At 41.2% G+C, this 27358-nt stretch overlaps 1 protein-coding gene across 1 annotated transcript in view; it reads right to left on the bottom strand.

Moving 5' to 3' along the window:
- NAV3 (neuron navigator 3) overlaps positions 1-27106 on the bottom strand; it is a 554398-nt gene extending 527292 nt beyond the window's left edge. The window contains exon 1 of the mRNA XM_071799425.1: positions 26839-27106. The gene's annotated coding sequence lies outside the window, so the exon portion shown is untranslated. The remainder of the gene's footprint in view (positions 1-26838) is intronic.
- Between the last annotated feature and the right edge of the window lie 252 nt (positions 27107-27358).

Here is a 27358-nt window from a genome sequence, read left to right as displayed (position 1 = left end):
CAATAAAAGACTGAGGAAACATAGGCTATCTTTCTTACGAAGTGCAGAAGCACCATGGACTAATTTGTGTATTAGCAATTCCCATGTGGATACTATGTTATAGATTCTGCCATCTAAATTCCACTGTTTGACAGGAAGGATATTGTGTGCAGTATTAATAAAACTATTTCCTCAAGCAATATTTTTTTAAAGCACTGGTTATGTACTTTTACTTCAGAAAAGCTTCTCACAAATGTACATTACAACGTGAAAACAAAATAATTCTGTGGTACTACATAGTAAATACAAAGGAATATGTGCTGTATGACAACAATTCTGTAATACACTTGTGGATTAAAACATCAGGCTAAAATTGCTTTTAAAATGCAGAGGGAGATGCACACTTTATAGACGTCTGGTTCATGCAAAAAGACACAACAGTCATCCAATTAACTGAACACATTCTCTATTGACATTGCAAGGTATGCTATCCCAAGGACAAACAGCAGAAGGTTCACATTCTGCTGTTCTTAAGAAAGAAAAAAATCAAGAACCCCAAATCTTGTGATCCTTGTACTGCAGAAACAGAGCCCCCCTTCAAGTGTTTGTTTTTATAGACAAATTTAAAAAGCATTATCAGAATAATCATCTCTTGCTTATAAGAAAGATAAAGGGGGATTTTGGCTGGCTTTGTATCACAGAAATACCAAGACACTCTTACGTTGGGTTCTCCATAAGACAACGGTTACACATGAGCAGATGTTGTTTATTTTCATTAAATCTGGGCTGCCCATTCAAGCTGTTGGGCCTTCATGGACATCTTCCCAGACACCACCCCACCAGGACCATCTCTTAGCTTTAAATCAAGTACATCTTGAAACAAATATAAACAGAAAGAGAATAACTTTAAAATAAATAAATAAATACATGCATAAATAAAAGAAGGCCGTACAGAGGGATCTGGACCAGCTGGATTGCTGGGCTGAGGCCAATTGTATGAAGTTCAACAAAGCCAAGTGCTGAGTCCTGCACTTGAGTCACAACAACCCCAGGCAGCACTACAGGATCAGGGAAGAGTGGCTGGAAAGCTGCCTGGCAGAGAGGTATCTGGGCGGTGTTGATTGACAGCAGCTGAACATGAGACAGCAGTGTGCCCAGGTGGCCATGAAGGCCAACAGCGTCCTGGCTTATATCAGATTTCTGATACAAATGCAAATACAATGTGGCCAGAAGGACAAGAGAAGTGATCATGCCTCTCTACTTGGTGCTGGTGAGGCTGCACCTTGAATCCTGTGTTCAGTGTTGGACCCCTTACTACAAGAAAGAAGTTCAGGTGCTAGAGACAGCTCAGAGGAGGGCGACTAAATTGGTGAGGGGTCTGGAGCACAACTCTGATGAGGAGCAGCTGAGGGAACTGGGGCTGTTTAGCCTGGAAAAAAAGGAGGCTGAGGGGAGACCTTATTGCTTTCTACAACTACCTGAAAGGAGGTTGTAGCATGGAGGCTGTTGGTCTCTTCTCCCAAGTAGCAAGTGATAGGATAAGAGGAAATGGCCTTAAGTTGCACCAGGAGCGGTTTAGATTGGACATTAGGAAAAATGTTTTCATGGAAAGGGTTGTCAGTCATTGGAACAGGCTGCCCAGGGAAGTGGTGGAGTCACTATCGCTGGAGGTGTTTAAAAGAGCAGATGAGGTGCTTAGGGGCATGGTTTAGTGCTAGAGTTAGGTTATGGTAGGACTTGGTGATCCTGAGGGTCTCTTCCAACCGAAACGATCCTATGTAAAGCAGAGAAACAAAGCAAATGTAACAATATCTCTAAACCATATATGCATTCGCTCTCTGCCAGGCCTGGTCTGGCTGCAGCTAAAGCAGCCTAAATGAAATGAAATCTTCATCAGGTCAGGCCATGTTTCGTGCCTCCATATGTTCTTTTAATGACTCTATATGTAGACAACAGAACAGACTGAATGGGATTCTGTATCCAGCAACAAGGTCTCTGATCCTGGCAGTTGCTCAGAGCTGCTGCACAGCTTTGGACAGCACAGCAACTGGTATGTGTGTCCCAGCCCACATGCTGGCTGTAGGTGCCACGTGCTCTGCCGTCTGGGCAGCAAACCCTGTGTCCTCATCAGTCAGAGCCAGGGTACTTCTGAAGCTCATCCCAGGGCTCTCCTGATTCCTTCTCCATGTCCTCAGGTTCTCCTCTAGCAGCAAAGGAAGGGCAGGAAGGGAATGAGATGGTCTTTTCCTTACCTGTGGGATCCACATGCTGACCAGAGATCTCATACTCATGATTTACAAATAGATCCAGAGGGATTGCACCTACAAAGCTATAACACATCATTACAACTGTTGACTAATTGTGTTTCTGTCCTTTAATTGCTGTACAATGGGAAGGAGGTCCTTGCATCCTCCCTACCAGGCACCATGTGAAACCATGCAAAATCACAGTCTGATCTATGGTCCTAATGAGTTTCTCCCTCCAGATGTCAATGTAGCAAAATATAAAGCTACACTGTTCACAGAATTATGGTGGGGCTTTCTTACTATGTGTTATTATCTTTACAAAAAGTGTTTTGTACGGAAGGATCTAAGAGATCCCTCAACACCCAAGCCTAGTTAATGCTCCACAGGAATGACAGGTTCAATCCCACTTCTTTTTTTCCTTAGGAACGAGTCCCAGAAAATAAATTTCTAAGTAACTGACTGAGAAGCACAGAATCAGGCCTTATTAGAACTGAAAGTTGGCATTAATAAAACATAAAGACTAGAAACAGATCAAATATATTAGATTCAACAGTAGTCAGTGAATTCATGTTGCTCGTCAGACACCATTACATGCTGTTCTAATCACCCTCACCAGGGAACATTTCAATGCCCTATACTTTAAGCCATAACAATATTTTTTTCTGTTGTCCATAAAAATTATTAACAAACATAAATGCAACTGTATGTTTCTTTTTCTCTCCTCACTTCTCCCAGCCAAAACCATCTTTATTCTGCAAAAGACAGGAAAGGGTCAGGGATTGATTCTCCTTATTGACTATATACACCAGCCAATGCTGGGTCCTGTTCTCTCTGTGCAATGACAGCAATGTGACATTTCCAGGCAGCAACATTTGCTGACATCATGAGTCATTTTAATGTCATTTTCTGTATCTCATTTATCAACAGCCATTTAAATAATCAGGCTGTGAAGGAAAACAGAACTCAATAGACCCCAGCCTTTGCTCATAACTTTGCCCAGCCTTCCCAGACTTGGGAAAATTCAGTGCTAGGCTTGATGCCGAGCTTGCTACAGATCAGTAGTCTCATTGAAACATTGTTTATCATGCCGTAGATAATAAAAATAACAATTTTTTCACACTGCACATGCAATCACAAAATGTGATGTGAATTGAAATGAACTGACAGTAAAACACAGCCTCTGCCCTGTTTCAGAAGCTATATAGAAACCATTTGCTTTTTTCTCTGCAGGAAAAATGCTGAGATAAGTGAAAAATGCTAGCTTGTGGGTATGGTGCTGCTGAATATTCAAAGTCCGTTGGCTACCTTGTTACATGTCAGTACTGACATCAGATGTGGACAGTGCGAAACTCTCAGTAATAAGAGAGCTGGGCAGCAAAATGACACGAGTGTCCAGTTAAAGAAAACCTTCAGAATTTTTTCTGGTGCTATGGCCACCTGGCAGGACAAGAGGTTGCTAGTGGAAGGTGGCCCATGAATTAAAGAGAAAGGCACAGGGATCTCTTCACATATACATCTACCAAGAAGGATCTTACGACTGCCCATGCAGAAAGCTTTGTGATATAGAAAGCAGCCATGGGACCCATCTCTTCTGTATCACAAGACCCAAGAAGTTCTCCAGAAGGAGAAGAGAGCCAAAAACCTCTTCCTGTCCAACAATTTAGGAGTAAAGGGAAGGGGTGGTAAACCAGCAATAAATATATGAACACCAACAGATCAATAAAGGTTGCTGGGCTAACAGTGACGGGCTGACGGACTTGCTGGTCTAACTGGCTTTTAACCCAGTACTTAGTTTCAACCTAAAAAATAAAGAATAAAACCAGCAATATTTGCTCATTGATTTCAAATCAAATGTACAGATCATTTCAGGAGTAAATATAAGTAGAACAGCACCTATTTGCAAAACCATAGGTGGACGTTGTTCAGCTCTGATTCCAAACTCAATGGAAAAGTGTATCTTACTGGTAGTTCTAAGATTGTTAACTTAAAACAATATCGATTTATCCAGGGTGGTTTCACTAGTGTACCTTAACCTATTACTATCACTCCAGAGATCACAGGAATACTTCTGTTTCTTTTAAATGTGATTCAAAACAGGCACAGTCCTTCCCTGCCAGTCCTTCCTTTCTAGCACGTCAGCTGTGGATCTCATAAGAAAAAAAGGTTACATGGACCTCGCACAAAAATGGGGCTTTTGATCATACTTAGAAGAAGACCATGTAATGACAAGGTGCTTTCCAGTTCACTTGTTGTTCCAATGGTGTGGAAAGGCTAAAAACATCAAAACACACCAGTGGTTCATAGCAGTTGCTGTAACACGAGCCAGGTAACTTTTGCTTCCCAGGTGAGTGGTGATGAAGGTGTACTCAGCAATATTTCTTGTAACGTATTTTAGATAGAGGTGACAGTTTAGACTGGGCAACTGAGGTAGTAGGATTTGAGAAGCAATCCACACATGAGCAGAGGGAACAAAATCATTTAACATCAGCCAACCTCTTGGATTAGTCATAATTCAACAATTAAAATACCAGCCAAGTTCCATAGAAATTTGCATTTTTGCTTCTGGTTTAGATGATGGTGATATCTGTGATGAGCTAACAGCGTTTGCAGCTAGGAAGAGCACAAAAGGCAAGGTGCCTTCATTTCCGACACTCTGCAGCCCCTGTGGGATCTTTGATCAGACTTCAAAAGCCTTAACCTGTGCTGTTACAAGCTGAATCAGCATGTGGAGGATAAGGGGTGAGGCGATGAATGGGATACAACTAACTGAAAACCTGCTCACTTCTGTCTGATTCTGAAAAGATTTCTTAGTCACAGGAGAGTTCAACTCATTCACGTTTGAGCCCTGAAAGAGTCTATTTTTTCGCAGCTTCTAGGCTGTAGTGGGAGAGCAGCCTGGAGGGGTGTTCACTCTTCCTTTGTTCCCAGGGCCTGAACTTTACTAAATTTTCTCATGCAAACAGAATGACAATTCGCTTTTTCTTCTTACTGGCCACCTTATTCTCTTTTTTATCTAGCACATCTTTCCTTACCAATAGCAGCGTGCTACAACTACCCTGACACATAAATAAATAAATAAATAAACATTAAAGAAAGTACGTATCTCATTTTTGAGTGCATGGCCTTTATTGGGTGCTTACCAGAAAAAAAAAAAAAGATTTGATACAAATACTTCCCTCAGTGTTCAAAATATTCAAGCACCTCATGATAACACAGTTTCAACTTTTTTAAAAGACTATTCTGGTGCAACTGATTATTATGTGATCGAACAAAAGAGGAAGTCAGTATATTGGAACTTAGATAAATGAACAGCTGATTTTTTGACTGCTTGTGGCACCAGAATTACTCTACAAGTCTTCATAACCCAGATAGTTTATTGTCTGTTGATTTTAGCAGGCTTTAATTTGGTCATATAGAAGAAAGAAAAGGTTTCTTATTATGGAAAAAAAAATACTTTTTTTGTTATGGCCTCAAATTACAATATTGGGCAGGTCCTTCTGCTAATAATAGAGGCAGCATTTGACAAGTTCAACGTGATCAAAAGCATCCCTTTGCTATTCTACCAAGACTGTAAACATTAAAACTAGTTATTATCTCAGAAAGCCAGAAAATATTGAAATATTGAAATGTATTACAGGAATAAAATACAATAAAAAGCTTCCAGTTCCTCAGAGTAGGTCATTCATAAAATTTCCTTAAGATATCTATAGTGAATTATCATTTCTGATGATAATTTGAGACAGGGTTAGATTATTGACACATAGGAAACCACACTGAAGTAAGAAACCAACTGGAGGGAGCACTGATTCAGCCAAACAGTAAACTAATATACTGGCCATCTGCACTCAAGGCATAGTGGTCAAATTCTTGATGCTGATGCTTGAGTTAGGACTCATAAGTGGGTGATATGTATATATACAGAGAAAGAAAATTTCTTGACTCTGGTATAACTACACAGGGAGTTGGTACTTCGGAGCTGCTGGTCTGTGGGTTTGAATGAGTAGGCGGCAATTATAATGATTTAGCATTATGAAGCAGACTTATTCCACTGGATTATGGCTTTCATTAGGATTTATAATACAAAGATTGTTATTGTGATTCCAGCTTCTCATTGCATATAAACTCGTTGTTGAACAAGCATCGTCTTGCCTCCTTCAGAAATGTCAACAGGAAAATATTTTACCCAGCCAGTTGAGAAAAGTGTGATAAAATAATATTGTCCGTGTCTCATGATGTAAAATAAACAAACAAAACAAAAACCCCTTTTCTTAGCATTGCTTTGGAACAACCCTCAGAGCATTTTAGGAGAAGGTGTTAAAAGATGACTGGAGCCACCTTAAAAGGATGTGAGACTCTTTGAGAGTTAGGGTAGAAGTCAGGTGCCTTAGAAATTACTTTAAGTACTACCAAATATCAAGGTAGTAAACAAAAGTAAAGGCAATAGAATTTGGCTTACTGGTAATGAATTGTGCCCATATGAAACCTTATACTCACAAAAGGTCTCCTGAATGCTAGGGGATGAGTCACACAACGGGAACAGAATTCTTCTGCACTTTCCTGTGCCATGGCTCTAATGTCAGCAGAGCAAGAGGGCACAGGCTGAGCACAGAGAAAAAAACGATTTTTTTTTTACATGTATTCCTGACCCTGACTCTTTATCATATAACTGTTTTTTTTTTTTTTAAACTTTATGTTGAGGAATGGTCTGCGCTAACAATGTATATCACATTATTGACAGAGCAGACCAATTTGCAGTCACTTCATACTACGAGGACACCATGCTATGAAAACCTGAACAATATTTTATATTGCTAACAATGAATAAAAGCTGTAAAAAACCTCACTGTGACATTCAGCTCCCAGACATGGTAAATTGCTTTCTGCAAGTGTTTTCTGTCTATGCATATATACATGCTATGCACTTATTTTCCACATCTGCAAAATAAGAATGCAAAATGGTGCTGTTCGGACATCCCCTTCCTTTGTACCCACAAGTTTTAGGACAACCTGGCAAAAACCCATCAGAAAACATAATGGCTGTGAGCTACTGTTCCTTCTCTATCCCAAACAATAGATGTTACAATAATAAAAGCCAATTTTAGCTTGTTAGAGCAACTGCTGAGCATCACACACCAGGCATGGACTGCCCGGACTACAAAGGATGCACCCTGTTGTTATGGTAACTAGATGACAACTTTGGTGTACACAATAGGTGCTGTCGCCTCTGGGACTGAAATTCAGCTTGGCTGGGGTTCTGCACCCTGCCCTGCCTCATCACACCACTACTGGATGGGACCTGTATTCCACTGCCCTGAAGTGAAGACCCACATGGCACAAGCAGGGTATTGCCACCCTTCCCTGAGTTTCTCACACCCTCTCCACACTCCCTAAAGCTTACAGAAGAACATGCTACAGCTGCTGGGACATCAATGAATGTGCTAGAAAGGACATAGGTGTGACATTCCCTAAATCAGTTTCTCTAAAGATATCTACAGGTGTTTTGGCTGAGCTGCACAGCTAGATTGAATCCCTCATTTTAAACAGAAATAAAGATGTGTAGCACTCATTTGCTTATGCAAAAGATGCAGAAGGCATTTTCTTTCTACTAAAAATAGACACTATTCACTCTATCAAGTCTTTTGTGTCTTTGTCTGATACAAACAGTTGATCCAGTCTATCCTCTGCCAGCAAAGGACCATTCCCCTTTCCTCCTGTGTCCCAGCTCAACCTCTGTTTCCCACATCCTTTTCTCCATCTGTTCATTTGATTGTTGCTATTTTGGTACCTCTGCTAGAGTTTGTATGGTGGGTTCCCTGAGACACAGCAGTGCTGTGTCAAGAGAACCTGACATGACCTCTTTGCTCCAGGTATTATCACAGACAACAGCTTCCCGCGTTTAGCTCAGCCTGCCTTAAGTAAAGAGTATTTTCCTCATATCGCTTCACTGTTTTGTCCCCACCACGCAGAAAGCTACAATGAAAGGCAAAACTGGGCCTTCTTTTATCTCAGCCAAGAGAACTTGCACACCCTTCCTGGCAGGTTTCTAGGAAGATTGCCTTCGGAAATAGTTAGATTGCTCATAATCAGTGCGACTGCCTGGAACAGGAGAATTAGTTTCCCATTATATACCTGGAAGTGAGGTCCAGTACACAGGGATGCCCTGGGGAGGAGATGGCAAGAGAAGAGAGGGCCAGAGTTAACCTGCACTACCAGCAGCAGGGAGCACTGCTTACACACACCATATGGTAGACCTGTGCTCACACCATGGCTGCGAGTTAGATGTACCTGAACTAACTTTCAACCACTTAGACCTGGCACTACCCTGAGACAGCTCAGCATGGGCATACAGTTGTTTCCTTAACTCTGGGTTTCCTATAAGAGCTATACTGGGACAGGAGTTTGGCTGCAGGATGGTACACGTTCCCCTCTGAAGGACCCGGGTACCATCCTGCAGCTGTTCAGAGCTGGCATGATCTTTCACAGCTGTTACTGTCTAATGAGTACTTTTTTGGCACCACAACCTTCAAGCTAGCAGATGACTATCTGAAGATCAGCAAGTACAACATTTATTCTCACAATGTGAGATATCAGCAGTAAGGAAACTATGAAGATTGATGGTGAGATTGGATGGAGAAGGATGGAGATGAAAGGCATCTCGTGAACTTCTGCTTTGAGGTATATTTTTAATATGATATATCACCTTTGCCTTATTTGTGGGAGTAGAGAAATTCCTTGAAGTAAATTGGTAAGAGACAGGATCATTAGAAAGCTGATGAACACATGAGCTTTTTCTCTTAATATTACTTTTAGAACACTCCAAATATGCAGTTACTATAACCATAATGACATTTTAGATTCCCTAAACCCCTACATTACAGCAGAAGCACACAACGCACAAGTGTACAGCAGTACAAATATCTGCTTCTTATAGCATTACTTCTCCCATATATTAGCTATAATAAAATAGTGCTGAATTTCGAGAAAAAAAAAAAAAAAACAAACAGAAAACAAAAAGCAAACAAAACTGCTTTGCACTATAAGCCTTCTTCTTTGAGTGTGAAAATAGGTAATATTTAAGAAGCTCAAAGTGTCTTCAAGGCACATGTCCCACTGACATGGCACTGGGAGTGAGGCAGTTGGGGCAGTTGTGTCCATCATCTTCTGCTGAGTTCCTTGAGGTTAAGGCAACAAATGTACAGAAAGCAAAGATGGACATTTACCCTTTACATGAGTTCACCTAACCCAATCTTTCAGAATTTTTAGTAAATATATAGTAGAAGTTTAGCATGAAATATTACAAAACCAAGTTCTTGTTGTGACACAGTAAGTTAAAACTTCCACATATTAAAAGTTCAGCTGAGCTGATCTGCTTAGAGCAATAACAGTTTCTGCTCACATGTTATTCTGACCTCTGGGGTGCAGCTGTTTTTTCCTCTTTAATCTTCCTTTGCTAACACAGATACCACTCTGCTCTTAGCAAAGCTTAAGTGATGACCCTTCAACTACCCAATAGTTTACATGCATTTTTGTGAGAGTACAGAAGCTTGATATTTGAACCTGAGACAAGAGGCAAGTCTCATCTTAAAATAAAATTTAAAAATTATAAAAATCAGAGATGGTTTCTTTCCTTTTTATTTTGACAGAAAGATAGGAAATATGTCCATTTTAAGCTTGTTTGGATTTGTATTATTTTAGTTAATAGCAGGAAGCTTAATTCTTTTGAATCAGCCTTCTTTCCAGATCAACACATGCTTATTACATTCCCCTGCATTTTTCAATTCACATGTTCTTTTCTATCCTACTACTCCACCCTTTTCCTCTTCCCATTTCTTTCCTGCTACGAGAATTAAATTAATTTGGATCTCCCTGCTGAGGGAAGATTTATAGGGGAAACTTTGGTCTTCACAGCATGCTGTAAGCAGGTCCAGGCTCACTCTGACCTTTGCTGGTTGCTCAACCTGTGCTTAAAGCATTCTCTGCCTCTGACTCCCAGCTTCACACAGGGCTACAGTAAGTGCAGCATCTTCGTTAAACCTGTGTATCCTGGCTGAAAATGGAAAGGTAGCCTCCAAGACAGGTCTTAGTCCATTAAGAACAGGAGGATCAGGACCTCAAAATGTATTCAGAATCAAAGAGGGAACAACTGGAGTGTACAGAGCATTAGTGTGATGCACTCCCTATATTCCTTCCTCCCCAAAAGACACAGTACACCACCTGTACAGCAGTTTTAGAGGTGGCTTTCACCTTCTGTGAAGCTTATGTCACTGGCATGCTGACCTAAATCTAAAGTTATATGAAACTGGAAGGGATTTGCAGCTTCTGTTTCATCAACTGCATTACTTTTACTTGCCTTGAAGGATTCATTTGTCTTCACTCCAGTAACCTTTGGCAGCAATCAGCAGTTCAAACACCAGTACTCCCACACATAGCAGTACTTTTCACAGTCACATACCATTTACTGAAAGCTCCATAACAAAAAAAACCCACGCTCTTTCAGTTAGTTGTTCAGATGTATCTATTTAAATTCCACCTCTGATAATATTAAAAGATTAATTATACTTCTGAGAAGCAAGAAAATGCTTCATCATCACCACGTATGGGCATTAAATTCTTGTCTGTGTTTTACAAACAGCATAATCAAAGTTCAATAGAGAATATGCAAAGATTGCAAATCTATAATAGATGAAGAAATTTACATAAACAACAGTTATGAATATCTGATGTTTACAGAAATAAAACTGCATGCTATGCAAACAGAGAAAGTCTGTAACACTAAAGAAAATTTCATTGTGTTGATTTTCAGACCCAAAGCCCTTTGAGGGTAAATATATACAAGGCATTTCACATCTATAATGCAAGAGAAAATACCTACAGAAAAAAAGAAAAAAATATATATATATTGCTATGATACATTGTTTAAAGAAATTTGGACTTATTTACGCCCAAGACCTTTAGAGTTAGAATTTCACAGATACAAAAGACACCCAAAGACCTTTAACAGCCTTAAAAAATCTGATTCAAAATCTCTCACACTGAGAAGTGGGAATTTGCGTTTTTAAAGGTCTTCTGTAAAATATGAAAATCAAGTAAATAGAATCATAGAATCATTTTGGTTGGAAAAGACCCTCAAACTCATCAAGCCCAACCATTAACCTAGCACTGTGAGTAACCCATGTCCATAAGAACCTCATCTATATGTCTTTTAAACACCCCTAGGGATGGCGACTCAACCACCTCCCTGGGCAGCCTGTTCCAGTGTCTAACTACTGTTTCCATGAAGAAATGGCACTGATCAAACTGAATCTGCTTTGGAAATATGAGGGGGTCATGTACAAACGTGACAATTCACTACTCTGATTTACAATGTGAAATACAGTAACAACATCAGTGGAGCAGTAGTCCACCCAATAAATTCATCTTAGAGCTGGCCCATCTCAATGCATGACCAGAGGTTTATGAGCCAAATCCTGCTCCTGCATGCACGTGTGGTTCCCACTGAGAATCAACAGGACCTTACATTTGCTGCAGAGGCAGAATTTTATCCAGCACTCATGGTTTGAGGGTTTTTTTAGGATAAAATACTGGTTTCACTAGTACCTGGAAGACATTGACGTCATGTCAGATAGAAAATGCTGTCAGCATTCATGTAAAAATATAAATAGGGAAAGGAACCTGGATAAACTTTAGGGATATTAAAACCAAACCAAAACAAAACCAAAAACAACAACCAAAAAAAAAATCCTGCCCCAAAAAGCAAAGAGAACTAACACATCATGTAGCCAAACACATTGTGCTCTACAAGGTCACCCTCCTAATTCAGAGAATTCAGTTAATCCTCCAGATGAATGTAGCATGTGTTACACTCTCAATGAAAATGCACAGGCTCCAAATAAGAAACCATCAACTACTGCTAGAAATGCAATCAAATGGTTGGGAGGCTGAATAACACCATTCGATTTTCCCCTTTCCAATAAACAACCAAAACAAAGGGAAGTGTTTCACTGAAGGTGTGCATTGTTTAAAAGGCCAAAAGGTGCCTTTCCTTCTAAATTTTAAAACCATTAATCAAGCATGAGATAAACAACATGTGCAAGTCAAAGGTTAATATCCCAGGGTCTTTCATGTGCGATTACCACCCACTTCTTTTCCATTAACACCATCATCTCCTCCCTGTCTTTCAACATTTCCCCCAACTATTCTTTGCTTGTGTCCCACGGATTCGCACAACTGAAAAGTAGTAATTATTTTGCACTTAATCTTCAGAAAAGTGCTGTATAGAAAACAGGCTTTGCCTTCTGTTCTGAAGTCTGGAGGGAATGACCACTAGAGAAAAGTAATTGTTTCATTTTTCCCCTAAAGAGTGTGCTGAGGTTCTGTTTGCTTTTGAAGGATGAAAAGACTAGTTTCACTAGTACCTTGAAGACACTGACATCACGCCACAACAGAAATATTGCAAGCAAGAGGATAATCAAGCACTGTCGAGCAGATTTTGATTTTAGTGGTAATGGCATTATTCCAAAATAGACTGAAATTATTTAAATAGTGCGGCTGTAGACATTCACCAGTGCTTTTGAGCACAGAGCATGGCTCTAATCACATCTGAACAATTAATCTTCACAATTGTGCTGTTTAGAATCCTTCTATGAGTGGGTATATTTTTAATAATTAGGAAATTAATTAAAATTGCTATCTAAAGGGTTGTCAGAAGTCTTCGGTAAAAAAAATTGGGCTGGGGTGGAAACAGCACAATATAGTCCCTCTCCAAGTGTGTGTTCTATAATATTCACTTGAAAAAAAGAAAAATAAGCAGAGTGAAGCAGTTATTGTTCCTGCATATTCCTTACATATTTAGAAACTATGGAGCAATATTTGAAGTTTCAAAAGCATTGCCATACCAATAGGAAAAAGAAAATATATAAAAAGGGTAACAAGTTAACTTAAAATTTGTTACTCTATTCTTTCCTGCAAGGTTTAATGAACCTATTAACATATTACACCTTTTTCATTTCTCAGAGTGATTTTTTTTTTAATTCTTCCTAAACTGTATTCATGATGCAATGCAAAGCTCTGGCATAATTATGGGTATTTACAGAAGGAAGATTCTTCCCAAATCATCTTTACAGCAATGAAAACAAGGGTTGCTGTGTTTACTCATAAAATATTTCTCAAATGCCATTCAGTGATCTATGGAGGGGAGAGGGAGGGGGAGGGGGAGGGGGAGGGGGAGGGGAGGGGAGGGGAGGGGAGGGGAGGGGAGGGGAGGGGAGGGGAGGGGAGGGGAGGGGAGGGGAGGGGAGGGGAGGGGAGGGGAGGGGAGGGGAGGGGAGGAGGGGAGGAGGGGGAGGGGGAGATCCATCCACCTATGTAGTTTGGCTGGCAGCACCTCTGGCCTCTGGAGCCCTAAGGCTGGCTGGACAGACTGAGCTGGCAGGTTCCTCATTTAGGTTTAACCAGATGAATTTATAACCGATCTTCAAGAATAGCAACTTACGTCAAACATCTTTTGATTTTAGCAGGCTGATATCAATGGGTCTGACTTCTGACTATTTCCAGACAAGCTTCCTGGTGAATACTCTCAGGTGACAACTCATATTCAAGAGCACAGATGAGTCTATGATATGCAAGCCCAAACCATGTTTCTTTTTTACTTCTGGATCTATTTAACCACAATAACAGCTGCTAACTTTACTGCTAAAGTCCCTTTTATTGTGGAGTCATTCTGCATTGTCCTGGATGGGAAGGCACTGCACATGCACTGATCTTTGTCCGGCAAGATGTACATTTTATTATTACCTTGATCAACTCTAGAAGTCTTTGCATGTGTCAGTGGAGGCTGTTTTCACAACACATGGTGAGAAAGTTTTGTGTTCTACGCTCTGCAAGCAGATTTCCGCTGCCTTTGACTCCAGTGCTTTCATAGCTGCTGTTTGCTCTCCTGAATGCTTCAGGCGATGGATCATAGGGCACAGACAGGATTTTCACAAGTCAGAAACAAGGAAAATCTATTTCAGGCTCTCAAAATGAAAGTGGTGGTATGGGTCACTGAATGCTATCAGTCACTTCATCTCACAGGAGCCATGAATGAGAGGGCTGAGTAGAAGGAAGATGAGGTTTCTTTTCTACTCCGCAGGACAGCATAGGCACACCTAGGAGCTGTTACACACATGTGCAGCTAGGGATGGACATGCATTTTTTTAAAACAATCACCAAGTCATTCAGCAATTTATGGAAGTGGGTTTAATAAAATAATATAAACATACATCTCAAGTCCTCTTAACCTTTCCGTTACTCAGTGCTTCAAAAATTTTTTTGTGTTTCTGTCTCTTCTGCTTCTTAACAAGCACCACACATTTTCAGAAAACTAATTTGAGGATCCATAGCACTAACTTCAGCAGCAGTGCATATGCCTTTTAAATAACTGCCTTAATATCAGGTGAACCTTGACCTAGGAGGTACTTGGTGTCTTATACTGAAAATCCTCTGTGTCAGTGCAATGACACAGCAGCAGTGAGTAACCTGTATACCCAACACCAAGCTTAATTCAGCGTTACTTCAAGTGTAACTCCCGCACTGGGACTACACAGAAACTGCCAGGTAGTTCCGATTCTGCAAGAGGAAGGAATTGAGCTAAGAGATAATGCTGAGGTCACCATTATGTCCCTCCAGGACCACTCCTGTCTGTGTGTTGGACCTCTGGAGGCCACCTTCGTCTCCCTCCTGATAAAAACATTACTTGCCCCATTCATTCTATAAGAAGGAGACACCATTTCTCGCTGTGTGAAGATAGCAACGTACATGCTGGATTGTACAAAAAGTTGTCTGCTTCTGGTATAACATATTGCTTGCAGTCAAAATACCTGAGAATCTTTGCCACTTAATGGCTGGAATAAATCAGGATTTGACTTGCATGCATTGACTAATCATCATAAAATGAAAATGGTTAGAACTCATTAATTCAAAACCTCCACATGATAAACTAACATGATATTACTAGAGAGAGCCACAGTTTGAAAATGAAAGGAACATGTGATGGGACTGGAAGTAATCTGCAGGTAAATCTCAGCTATATTCAGACCATGAACTCAACTCCCTTGTTACTTCTGAGCCTGGAATTTATTTAATAGGAAGAAATAAAATGTGAGAGGGAAGGGAATGAATTATCCTATTTTGACATCATTGAATTATGTGCCATGAAATTACTGCACTGAAACTTTCGCCAGCATGAGCAGAGGCTAGGTAAGTCAGGGAAGAGCAGATCTGCAAACAGCCTGTAGCTGTATCATAAGCTTTTTTTTTTTAAAAAAAAAAAAAAAAACAACCTTCGTAAGTTTTAAAAAAGTCCTTATAAGTTTGTGCACATGGGAATTTCATGGGCCCACACCTGGTTTAAATCTGGTCTTTAATCATGTCATTGATGCTAGCAAATTCTTGCAATGAGCCTTAATAACTAGGGAAACTGATTTTACTTTACTCTTCAGAAGTTTCACATTAAAGGGCTCTGTATAATCCTGCTAACACATAGAAAAAGAAAATGTTTCAGAATATAACATATGGGGCCACATATTTCTTTTTCTCATCCACATAATTACTCTATTGGCTTTAACATTATGAGATACAACAAAGTTCAAAGAGTGTAGGAAAATATGGGACTGGTTATGTTGATACTACCACAAATATGTGAATTAAGTGTATTCCTTCACAGAGCAAACAATACCAGAAAGATCCTAGTCATTCAGGAATAAACTTACCAAGGACTGTGTAAGAGATGCTGTACTAGTATTGTCACTACACTTGGCTTCCAGTCACCAAACCACTTAAGGACCGATTTTCAGGAGGAGAAGAATAAAGCTAAACAATAACAATGACAAAATATACAGTAGAAGTAAAGTAAAATCATTCTGACTCTAAAAATCAGCCCATACTGAGCCTGTAGTCAGCTTTTTCCATCCTCCACCCTATTGTGGGGATAACGTTTTGAAACAGCAGGTGCCTGTAGCATAAAACAGGAAAAATATCTTAAAAAGCATAGGCTTGCATCTGACTCATATAATTGGCTTGTAGTCTAGGCAATGGGAGTCTGGACTATTTGCTTATTTTAGCCTACTCAGACTACGACCATGAACAAAAGCTTTTGAAGGAATGCCTAGAGAAATTCATCCTCTCTGGAGTCTACTAGTGGTCAGTTCACAGATGACTAATATCAAAACCAGAAACTACTAGGAAATTTAACACATGCAACTGAATCCAAGGATTCAAGATCAGTAAACTTTGATATTTCCAAAGGTTTCCTTGGATTCGTTTCTCTTTAAAAAAAATGGAACGACTTCCCATGGTGATAAACTTGATAGAAGCAACCAGAGTCGAAGTATGCCTGGCAGAATCACTAGGATTGAATCCTTGTAGTTGTGAAAGTGGCCACTCAAATCTACATCAGCACAGTGCTTTCTTCCTCTGTCTGGCAACAGATAATACTGACAATAGCTTCAGGAGACTAATTTGTCTATTTCCCTTACTTACGTGGGTAACTGACTCTGAAAGAGGTTGTTAAAACACAAAGCTGTTAACTACTTTGCTGCTCAACATTTAATCCACGAGTTAGCTAATGTTGTACCCCGTATGGCTGCCTCCCCTTCTAAAACAGATTACAAACAATAAAGAAGAAATGAAAAAGCAAACCAAAGAAATGCCCAAATTGGCCACAGAGTCTAATAGTGTTTTCCAGGATTTCCCGGGTAATCAGCCAGAAGTCCCCAGATGAGTTACTTGACACTCATAAGATAACTTAAGGAACTTTGTGAAATATTTGCAATATACTATGCAAGAAAAAGAAATGTGATGGTATGGATCCACAAAGATCTCTTACAGAAGAAATATTTATAAATTCCCTCGAAAAATGAAAATGTAAGTGAAATGTATTCAAGCTTAATCTTCTATGAAAACACACAAAATTAATAGAAAGGGAACAGGTTAGTAAGTAGCAAAGATCCTTAATTGATTCCTCTATGGATGAGAATACAGAAAATTATCTTAAAGCCAATCTAATGTAAATAAAATAAATTTATGTTTTGTTTCTACTGTAGTATACCTTTCAAAAACAAATTACAGAACTTTAGTCAAAACTGACTCAGTGTTAAATTCAGTGTTTAAAAACTGACTCTTGCTGAAAATTAGTATCTACAGAGACGTAACAAAATTACCACAAGGAGAAAAGCACAATTTCAACTGCACTGCAGAAAATATGGGTATAAATGTCATCAGAACACAGACATCTAGACTAATAGAGCATCTATGTTCAGCTCAAACTGTCCCATGCATTTTTTTTAGTGCCACTGTCACTTTCAAGACTTCCATAATACTTTGCCACTTACTAGCAAAACCTAGTCCAAAGTGAGTAATGCAAACCACCGTTTTGCCTTTGTCTGTTCATTAATACAATGTGATAGAAAGCTACATGAATCAAAGGGCATGTACGTTTCTTGTACTACGCCTACAGTAAGTCAAGTTACAGAAGTCCTTTCATTCAAGTCCATTTAGCTACTGATTAAAAATTAACTGAAATGTCTTTTCAGTTCAGCATGTGCCAAAAAGGAGCACTTAGTGATTTGTGTAGCAGAGTTTGGTTCTCGTCTCTGTACTGGAGTAAGAGAGAGGTTAGGCTGGAGATAGGTCATGTAACCCAAAGAAAGATGATCAAAAGTACCACTGACCTTTCATATTGGTAGGAGTGCTGTGAAGAAGATGAGATTACTCAGGTAGAAGCAATATCCATAAAATTATATATGACGGTGGAATGTGTTATCAGTCCTTAACTCTTGACAAGAAAACCAAGAGCTTGGCCCTGAATGAAAAAACGAAAAATTTTATCCAGAAACAAAGAATTTTGCTGCTCCAGCTCTCCTTGCTCTAAATCTAAAAAAAAAAAAAAAAAAAAAAGCCCTAAGTAAAATATTTTGGTCTTCCAGTGTTCCAGTCTCCCTATTAGGTTTTCCTTTTCTCAGCAACCATAAATAAGTTTTGAATATTGAAACATAAATAAGTTTCAAACATTCAAAGGGATATTTCAATGATCAGAGTCAGGGGAGATTTATTTAATCGGCCTAGTTTCAACTGCATTCACATCTGCTGACATGGTCTTTATTTCTGCCACTTTTGCTGCTTGTCCTTTCTCTGTTTTGAAGAACTTTCTTCATTTTAGGAAAGATGGCATTTGCTGGACAAAAGCAAGAAAGGTGGGAAAAAAATTTTGTTACTGTGTTCTGTATAACCCGTTTGCAGAAATTTAAAGATAGGAATAAAAAGAAGCACTCACGGCAAATACAGGCAGTAAATGGGAATTTTGAATCATTCAGAGAACCATCAAAGGATATTCCATTGAGTCACTGGAGGTGTGACTTGGAATGTCATGCCATGACTCCCTGCTGCCATCTCATCAACACACAGGCACGAAAGATGTACTTGTGTGTGGTGGCAAAAGAGGATGGGACCAGAGTTAAATCTAGACATTACTAAATATCTTAGAAACACAGAATCATAGAACAGCTTAGGTTGGAAGGGACCTTCAAAGGTCACGTTGTCCAACCCCCCTGCCATAAGCAGGGACATCTTCAACTAGATCAGGCTGCTCAGAGCCACATCCAGCCTGGCCTTGAATGTCTCCAGTGATGGGGCAACATCTACCACCTCTCTGGGCAATCTGTCCCAGTGTTTCACCACCCTGAATCTACTCTCTTTTTGTTTAGAAATCATTACCCCTTGTCCTATCACAACAGGCCCTACTAAAAAGATGTCCTTATCATTCTTATAAGCCTCCTTTAAGTATTGAAATGCTTGATCTCCTTGATCTCCTTGAAACCTTCTCTTCTCCAGGCTGAACAACCCCAACTCTCTCAGCCTGGCCTCTTAGGAGAGGTGTTCCAGTCCTCTGATCATCTTGGGGACCTCATCTGGACCTCTCCGACAGGCCCATGTGTTTCCTGTACTGAGGTCTCCAGAGCTGGGTGCAGGACTCCAGGTGGGGCCTCAGCAGAGGGAAACAGAGGGACAGAATCCCCTCCCTCAACCTATTGACCATGCTCCAAGATATGATTGGCTTTCTGGGTTGCAAGCACACATTTTTGGCTCACATCCAGCTTTTCAACCACCAGTACCCCCAAGTCCTTCTCTGCAAGACAGTTCTCAGTCCCTTCATCCACCAGCCTGTATTGATACCAGGGGTTGCCCCGACCCAGGTGCAGGACCTTGCTCTTGGCCTTGTTGAACCTCATGAGGTTCACATGGGCCCACTTTTCAAGCTAGTCCAGGTCCCTCTGCATGGCAATTCATCCCTCAGGTGTGCCAGCTGCACCACTCAGCTTGGTGTCATCTGCAGACTTGCTGAGGGCGCACACGATCCCACTGTGTATGTCACTAATGAAGACATTAAACAGTACTGGTCCTAATACAGATCCCCATGGGACACCACTAATCACTGATCTCCATCCAGACACTGACCCATTGATTACTGCCTTCTGGACACAACCATCCAACTAATTCCTCATCCACCAAACAGTCCATCCATCAAATCCATCTCTCTCACATAGAGAAGGATGTTGTAGAGGACTGTTGTCAGAGGTTTTATACAAGTCCAGACAGATGACGTCTGTAGCTCTTCCCTTTTCCACTGATGTAGTCACTCCATCATAAAAGGCCACTAGGCTGGTCAGACAGCACTTGCCCCTGGTGAAGTCATGCTGGGTGTCTTGAATAACCTCCCTGTCCCACTTGTGCCTTAGCATAGCTTCTAGGAGGATTAGTGTGGGGCAGAGGGAGGAAGGAAAAAAAAAAGCTAAATAGCCATTGCTTTTATTTAGAAGTTGTTAATTATCTGGGCACTGTATTCTGCAAGCAGTGAAAATCTCAGCAGGGTGGTTTTAAACTGGTATCTGACCATTTCAGACTGAGTATTCCTATCCAGATGTCCAGCTTGAAACCTGCTTACCAATGCAGAACTTCTTTACCTCCTTGCTAAAATTATCTCCAATGCACTGCCAAAATAATGACAATGTTGTGACAGTCCCTGAAGGTTTGCCTTCATTACCTCTGCATCACGGTGACACAGAACCACCAGACTGCTTTGATAACTCAAGAGAAAGGACAACAGGTTACAGAAAAAGTGTTTGCTAGGAACAGAAAAGAACAAATTCCTCCTAGGCCCTCCAAAGTAGTGGCCTAATTCATTTATTACTGCTCAAGTATGAGTTACTATTAGGTTTTTTCTCTAAAATTGGTGCCCCCCTCTCTTCATAAGCAGCCTGCATCCCAAAACAAGCCTTTTGAAAATGCACTGAAAATGCACTGTGTATCACTCCGCTTTCTTTTACTTTTACTTAGTCTTACTGAGACAATTCCTACATGCAAAGTTACTCCCTTATTATATTTTTCAGAAATATAATTTTTCAGCTTCCTCTGAGATATTTTAAAGAAATCATGTCCCAAAATATATGAGCTCCACAGGAGGTTGTAGCTGTGACATGCCAATAAAGCTTCAAAATTAAATGATAGTGATTTTACTGGAGTCTTATAGTGCCTAATAGTTTGTAGTGTAACTCAGTGCCTTATGCATATTGAAATACTTTTAAATAGCTAAAGCAATTCCACAGTGTATATTCCAAGATATACTGACTCTAACTATTTTGGGGGTTTGGATGACTAATCAGCTTTGTCTGTTGCAAGTTAAGACTTTCTGCAAGGATATTTGGATTGACTGCTTCCAGAAGAATGATACTGCATGAATTTGCAGTGTCCCTAAATAGATCATAGCAACTGTTATCTTCTTAGGTTCTTCTGCAAATTCATCAGCTGTTCCTTCACTGAATTTTAACTGCTGGTTTGTCAAGGTTATTTTAAATATTGCCAATTTAATGCATTTCCCCCTGCTTTACAAATTTTTATGGCTTAATAATGATGCATTAGGACATAGTCCAAAGACCAAAGATGAAAGTTTTACAGTCCATCTGGAGTTTTACCATAAAACCTGTTCATCTGCAGTAAACAGAATTTTTCATAATGACCTATTACGCAATTCTGTTTTCAACATGCTCTTCCAAATTGCCATGTTACCTAGGATCAGTTTTCTGACTAACTTACCATTATATAAAGTGGAGGCAGACATGGACCTCCACTTAAAAGCCAGGTGGAACTGAGCCTACTGGCCAGAAAAATAATTGAAAAAAGAAAAGCTAGAAGTTACATATACACTTGAGAAAAAGTAACATTTCACTGTATAAGGTAATTGACTTCATTGCGAAATATAACCAAATATAAGCAAAACGGAGCCATCAATACAGTAACTATTCCTGAAAACTGTAATTGAACTATAATTTCATATTTGTAACTGTAAACTTGATTAATGTTTCATTTACAGATTGTGTCATCTTCCTTGCAGAAAATATTTCTTCTCAAACCTAAAACAGTGATTCTCCCAGTCTTCAGCAAACCATTTTGTTTCAAACAGCATCCATCATCTTGCCAATGAAAATGTCAATAACACAGGGAGAAGCAGCACATTTATCTCATTTTTCCACATAGAAAAAGGTATATATGTAATAAATCTAATATGAAAAATATCTCATGTTGGTTTTACGACATGTAAACACATTTGATATATTTTCCCTCCAAATCAAATTATTTAGAACACTGCAGGATGTCCACTTAGAAGGACTCTATGATTGCATTTTATTTCTCTACAAACGTGGCTTTGAATAATAATAATAAAAAAATCTCAGTTTTTCTATTTGTCACTGGCAGAAGACTCATTAAAATCTGGTGAAACAACAACTGCTTCTATTTCTGTCAGCTCTCAGCCAGGCACTTTTTCTTATGATCTTTAATAGCTCTTATGTTGTTTTTTAACTTCATGCAAATGTTTGCCTGGTTCAGTATAAATCTTCACTTTCTTTACTAACACTAACACTATTCCCTCACCAGTTTTTGGTTACTACTCAATGTTTCCACCTAAAACATATTAGCAGTGGGCTACTCCCCAAGCACCAACAGGGACCACCTCTGTTTCAAATTCCAGCTTAGCAACCACTGCTGCAGCCTGATGCGTGCAAGTAAACCAACAAGTGATGACTATATTATGATAAAAGAGAACACAATTATTATTTTTTAGAGGAAGTTCAGAGATGGAAAGTCATCAACATAACAGCAGACATAATGGTATGACCATTTTCTTATATTCCTCTTCTGTCTCTCAGAATTAGTCTAAAGTAACATTTCTGTCTCATTTGCCCAGTGACTTAAGCATCTGGATGCGGAATACACTTGTTCTACGGAGCCATGAGCCAGACTGAGTTCTCTAGACTCCACTTGAACACAAATACTGTGGATCAGTCACTGCAGTAAGTGACATTTACTGGCCTGTTCCTGGAAGATCTCAACTCTTCTCCTTCCACTGAAGTGAACACAGTTGAAGCTCATCAGACCTTATGATCAGTTGGCTCCATTTCACACAAATCCCTGGAAGAAGCCACTTTTACATACATTTTCCTGACTTGCATGTACATAATTAAATAGAAGGGAGTTTTAGTTCCTGAACCATCTAACACTGAGCTCCTCAGAGGACACCTGATTTGTGTGCAGACAACCAAATGAAACAGTGCTCAGAGTAGCCAGTGAGGACCAAGAAGCTCTAGCAAAAGAACTGACTTTTTAAATGCTTCTGGCCTGCAAAGGGTTTCTGTGATGTCTCAAAACAGTCCAGTTCCAGGGGACTGGAAGTGCAGGACACCAGGACCAGTGAGCCTTGGGTGATGCTCAGATAAGGGACTCAAAGCCGAATCCTGATCTGCTAATGTCCGGTTGAGAAGCCAGCTCCCATTCCCATTACCCTGTCTGTCTTTGCTGGGTTAACAGGAGAATGATGTCACATTTTTCACTCAATTAAATACAATTCTAAATATAGATGGGAAAGCAGGAAAAAACAACTGAATAAAGAGGTGCTATTTGTATGCAGTCAATTTCAAGAGCAGAAAAGAAACATTAAACAAAATTCAAAGCCAAACATAGAGCAATTGCCATTACATATTACGTCTTTCTCCAAAACATTTCTGCAAGGAAGTTTTATCATAGTATTCCTTATAATGCTTGTCAGCCAAATGCTGAGCCTCTGGTTAAGGCTCTGATTTTACATCAATAAAATCCTAAGTATTTTAATGGCAAGCACAGTATCGGGTGCTAGCAATGTATATTATACTGACTGGCATAAGCTGGATGCATAATATAATTGAAAACAGTATTTTTGCCCCTGAATTGCTTGTTTGTCTGACATTAATCATGAAAGTTTATCTTAAAGAGGTTTATCTTAAAACTGGGACGCAGTTTTCAGAAGCCAGCCTCTATCTGTGGCAACAACTTTTCATGCACACACTTATCTTCACAGTAATAACTGATCTACATATAAACAAACCAGTTCCGTACATGCAAATTCTAACAGCTCTCAGGCAGACTGCTTCATCAACACGTGCAGGCGATACCACTGGTGGCTAGTACCAAAAAATGCACACACATACACCTCTGATCTATCTCAATGTGGAGCTTAACCGCAAAACTTAGCATGAATGAGATAACACTTCTCTAAGAAATTGAGAAATGCTGTATTATTACATCCCTGTGCTACCAATCAAACATAATGAATTTTTGATCCTCTGTACTATAAACCACATTAATGCTAGTCATCTAAAGCAAACATTCCCAGACTCTGAAACACAGCTGTAAATATTCTTGCCCAAGGTGCTGATCTTGGTGGCAATTTCTGGCATTGATTCTTCTCTGGTTTTCCTAAGTCCCTACCATTCAAACCTGGGTGAAACAATAGCTTTACAAAGGGTTCTGTCAGTTCCTATGAATAAAACTGAAATTATTTTTACAATTCTCACAAGCTGAAACTGAAACTAATTTCAGCTGTTCTCACATAGTATTTTTAATTGGATCAATATCATTCAGCCATTTTGAAAACTGTTATGACACGCAAACTAATACATACATACAATAACATACCCTTTAAGATAGGTGAATAAAGTTTATCCTGTAACTCTTTCTTATATACCTGTAACATTAAAGTGTCTATTAGAGGAGCACAAGAGGGCTATACGTTCCCTCTTTGTACTCCGAAGTGTTTTGTATGAGATGCGTGCTCCCTGAAAGATAACAGTGACACATCTCCTGCACTTTAATCCATACTGTGACTGATGATGACCCCTCCTCACAATGCACTGCAACGTGCACTGGTGAAAATGCCCTATGACTGCTTTGAATTTGGCCCCCTGAAGTCATATTACCAGAAGGATTTTTTATTTTAGCTGTGGGAGTCTAGGCTGGATAGAATGCAAACCCAGGAAAGTAAGTATATTAAAAGGTTCCTCAATTCTCAGATCTGATTTTTGTTCATATTTAAAGCCCACAGTAGGGGAAAAAGGAAAGATTATTTTTTTTTCCTTGCAGCACTTCAGAGTCAATACACTTACCAAGATACGATCTGAATTCCATTCTGATTTGCAGAATGGTTAGCTAATTGGCAGGCACATACAATCTAAGAACTAGATTTTGTAGATTAAACTCATTACTTCAAGCTTTTTATGTTAGGCTCCGAGTCCCCGTATAACCTCTTCCCCTGCTGATTATCTGCCCTGCTCCCTTTCCACGTTGCATCTCCCCGCTCCAGCGCTCTTTCACTCTCCTTCTACAGGAGAGGTTGCCTCACCTGCCCCCGGTGCCTCCTCCTGTCCAGGCTCCCTCTCCTGCAGCCCCGGCTCCTCATACCGTCACCACCAAAGGCTCAACCGGAGGGTTACAGGGGTCTTCTCAGAGCCACCAGCACCTCTGCACAAATTACTTGTCTCACTGAACTGTCACATTTCCCGGAATGAAGCTAGTTATTAGGCGGTGGCGGAGCTGGTTGTTGATCTGCGTTACCCTCCAGCTGACTGCCTTTTTAGCATGCACGATCTTCAGGCCACAGACTACGCCTTTCTTTTGTGTCTGGAAAGCCTGTAGCAGTTGCTGGGCACTAGGAACAAACCAACCTTTGTATTGGGAGCTACAAAAACTCGTCTCACCTAAGAGGACTGCAATCCTTGTCCACTTTAACTAAACAAAAAGATTTTTAAAAGTCCAGGGATGTTTTAGGATGGGTAATCTTGTCCGAAGCAAGGCTGGTTTGCTGTGTTAACTGTATACTTGTTATTTAGACTGAAAATAAAGCTCATCAAAAGCTTAAGTTGCCTTTACTTTGAAAGGAACACGTCATCTTAAAATATGCAAAGAGGGTTTAACATTGATAACCCAAGAGTTATTGACCTTGTATTTCAGCCGTTCTCAGTGTGCACTTTGGCTTTTTCTGTAATAAGATCATCTTACCACCAGATGATTATTGATCACTTATGACAGAAACAAAAAGCCTTGACCAGACTCATCTATTCATTGCTCTCAGTACAAACCAACATCAAAAATGACAATCCCCCCACCCTAAACTGAGTCACAGTTGAAAACACCACCTAAGGATGAAACTTAGAGGGCTAGGAAAGACAGCAAGCAATAGTAAGTTTTAGCAGAGACCTGCTTGGTGAACAACTACTACCTGGCAATAGCAGTGGCGCTACCAATGGAGTATGACAGAAATTAGAAGAAGTCCTCATCACTTAAGCCAAACCTGCCAGGGCCTTCCCTGCCCAACCCACCTGGGCAGAGAGACAGTGGTGCATAGCAGCATGCAGAAGCTGTGGGGCAGAGCTGGGACTGTGGGGCAGCTCAGTACCTACAGAGCCATCAGCACAATTGCCAACCCAATGCCAAGGCAGCAGCAAGATGACATGTCCCTCGTGCTCATCTTCTCCAGATGGGCCCAGGCAGGTGGGCAAGGTGCGTGTCATGGAGGGAGAAGCTTCTAGACTACCCTGCTTACAGGTTTCCACGATGTGCTTTCCCCCGAGGGGAACCCAGACAGAGGCGCCCAGCTGGGAAATGATATGGGCTACTCTGTCCCTTTCCATTCCGACGCGATGGAGAGGGCTGTCCCCTGCCCACCACAGCGGGGGTTGTGCGGGGTTATGGGGTGCTCCGGGCAGCGGGCACGGCCGGGGGTAGCGGAGGTGCAGAGATGCGGCGGGTACCGGCCGCACCGGGGACGGGCGACCGAGTGGCTGCGTCCTCGCTCGCCGCAGATTTTAAGGTAAAGTGTGTGCGATTTCTCACCCTCACAAAAGGGAGGAGGAAGGAAAGATGATCAAGGAAACAAACCATGCAGGGGAGGGATGAGGTGGGGGGGGAGAGAGAAGAAAAGGAGGGAGAAACAAAGGGAAGAATAAAACCCTCTCTGGGAACAAGCAAACAAAGAGGGTAACAAGAGCCCGGCGGTCTCCCCAGAGGGTAACCCCCTGCCGGGTTCCCTGGCACCGCGGCACCCCGCTCCGACGTACCGCCCCTCCGGCAGCCGGCGGGGCTGCGGCCGCGGCCCCGGGCTGCCGCCCCCGGCCGCGCACGGCGGAGCCCCGCAGGCAGGACCCCGCGCCTCGCCGCTGTCTCCCAGGGAAGTTCGGCGGCGCGGAAATACCCCCGCGGGGTCGGGGCACCTTACCTGCTGGCTGTCACTCCTTCGGGCAGCGGGTGGCAGAAGCGGAAAAAAAAAAATACGGGGGACACAAAAATAATAATAATAAAGCCACCCCAGTTTCCGAAATTGCACCGCTCGATCAGGTTACTATGGAAATCATCGCGAGGAGGCAAAAAAAAAAGCCAGAAGCCACCCTCATCCTCTCCGCCTCCGCGAGGGACGGACGGCGGCGCCGGGAGCCGCTGCCTCCCCCGGGCGCAGGACTGCGCGCTCTCCCGCCGCCGGCCGCCGGCTGCTCTCCGCCGCCGCGCACCGGCAGCCGGCCCCGGCCCCAGCCCCGCGCCGCGCCGCCAGCGGTGCTGCCCCCCGCTGCACAGCTGGAATTTAAAGGGGCCGTGCTCGCCGGGCCCCGCTTGCCCCCGCCGCCGAGGGCCGGCTGGGTGTGCCTTTTTAACCAAAAGTTTCCCCCGGGGGCCAAGCGCCGATGCGCTGAAATATGGGCACCCGCAGAGGCACAGGGGGAAAGAAAGAGAAGTATTGGCTG

Source organism: Patagioenas fasciata, chromosome 1, assembly GCF_037038585.1.
Source record: "Patagioenas fasciata isolate bPatFas1 chromosome 1, bPatFas1.hap1, whole genome shotgun sequence".
NCBI lineage: Eukaryota > Metazoa > Chordata > Aves > Columbiformes > Columbidae > Patagioenas > Patagioenas fasciata.
This window is presented reverse-complemented; position numbering and strand designations above follow the sequence as displayed.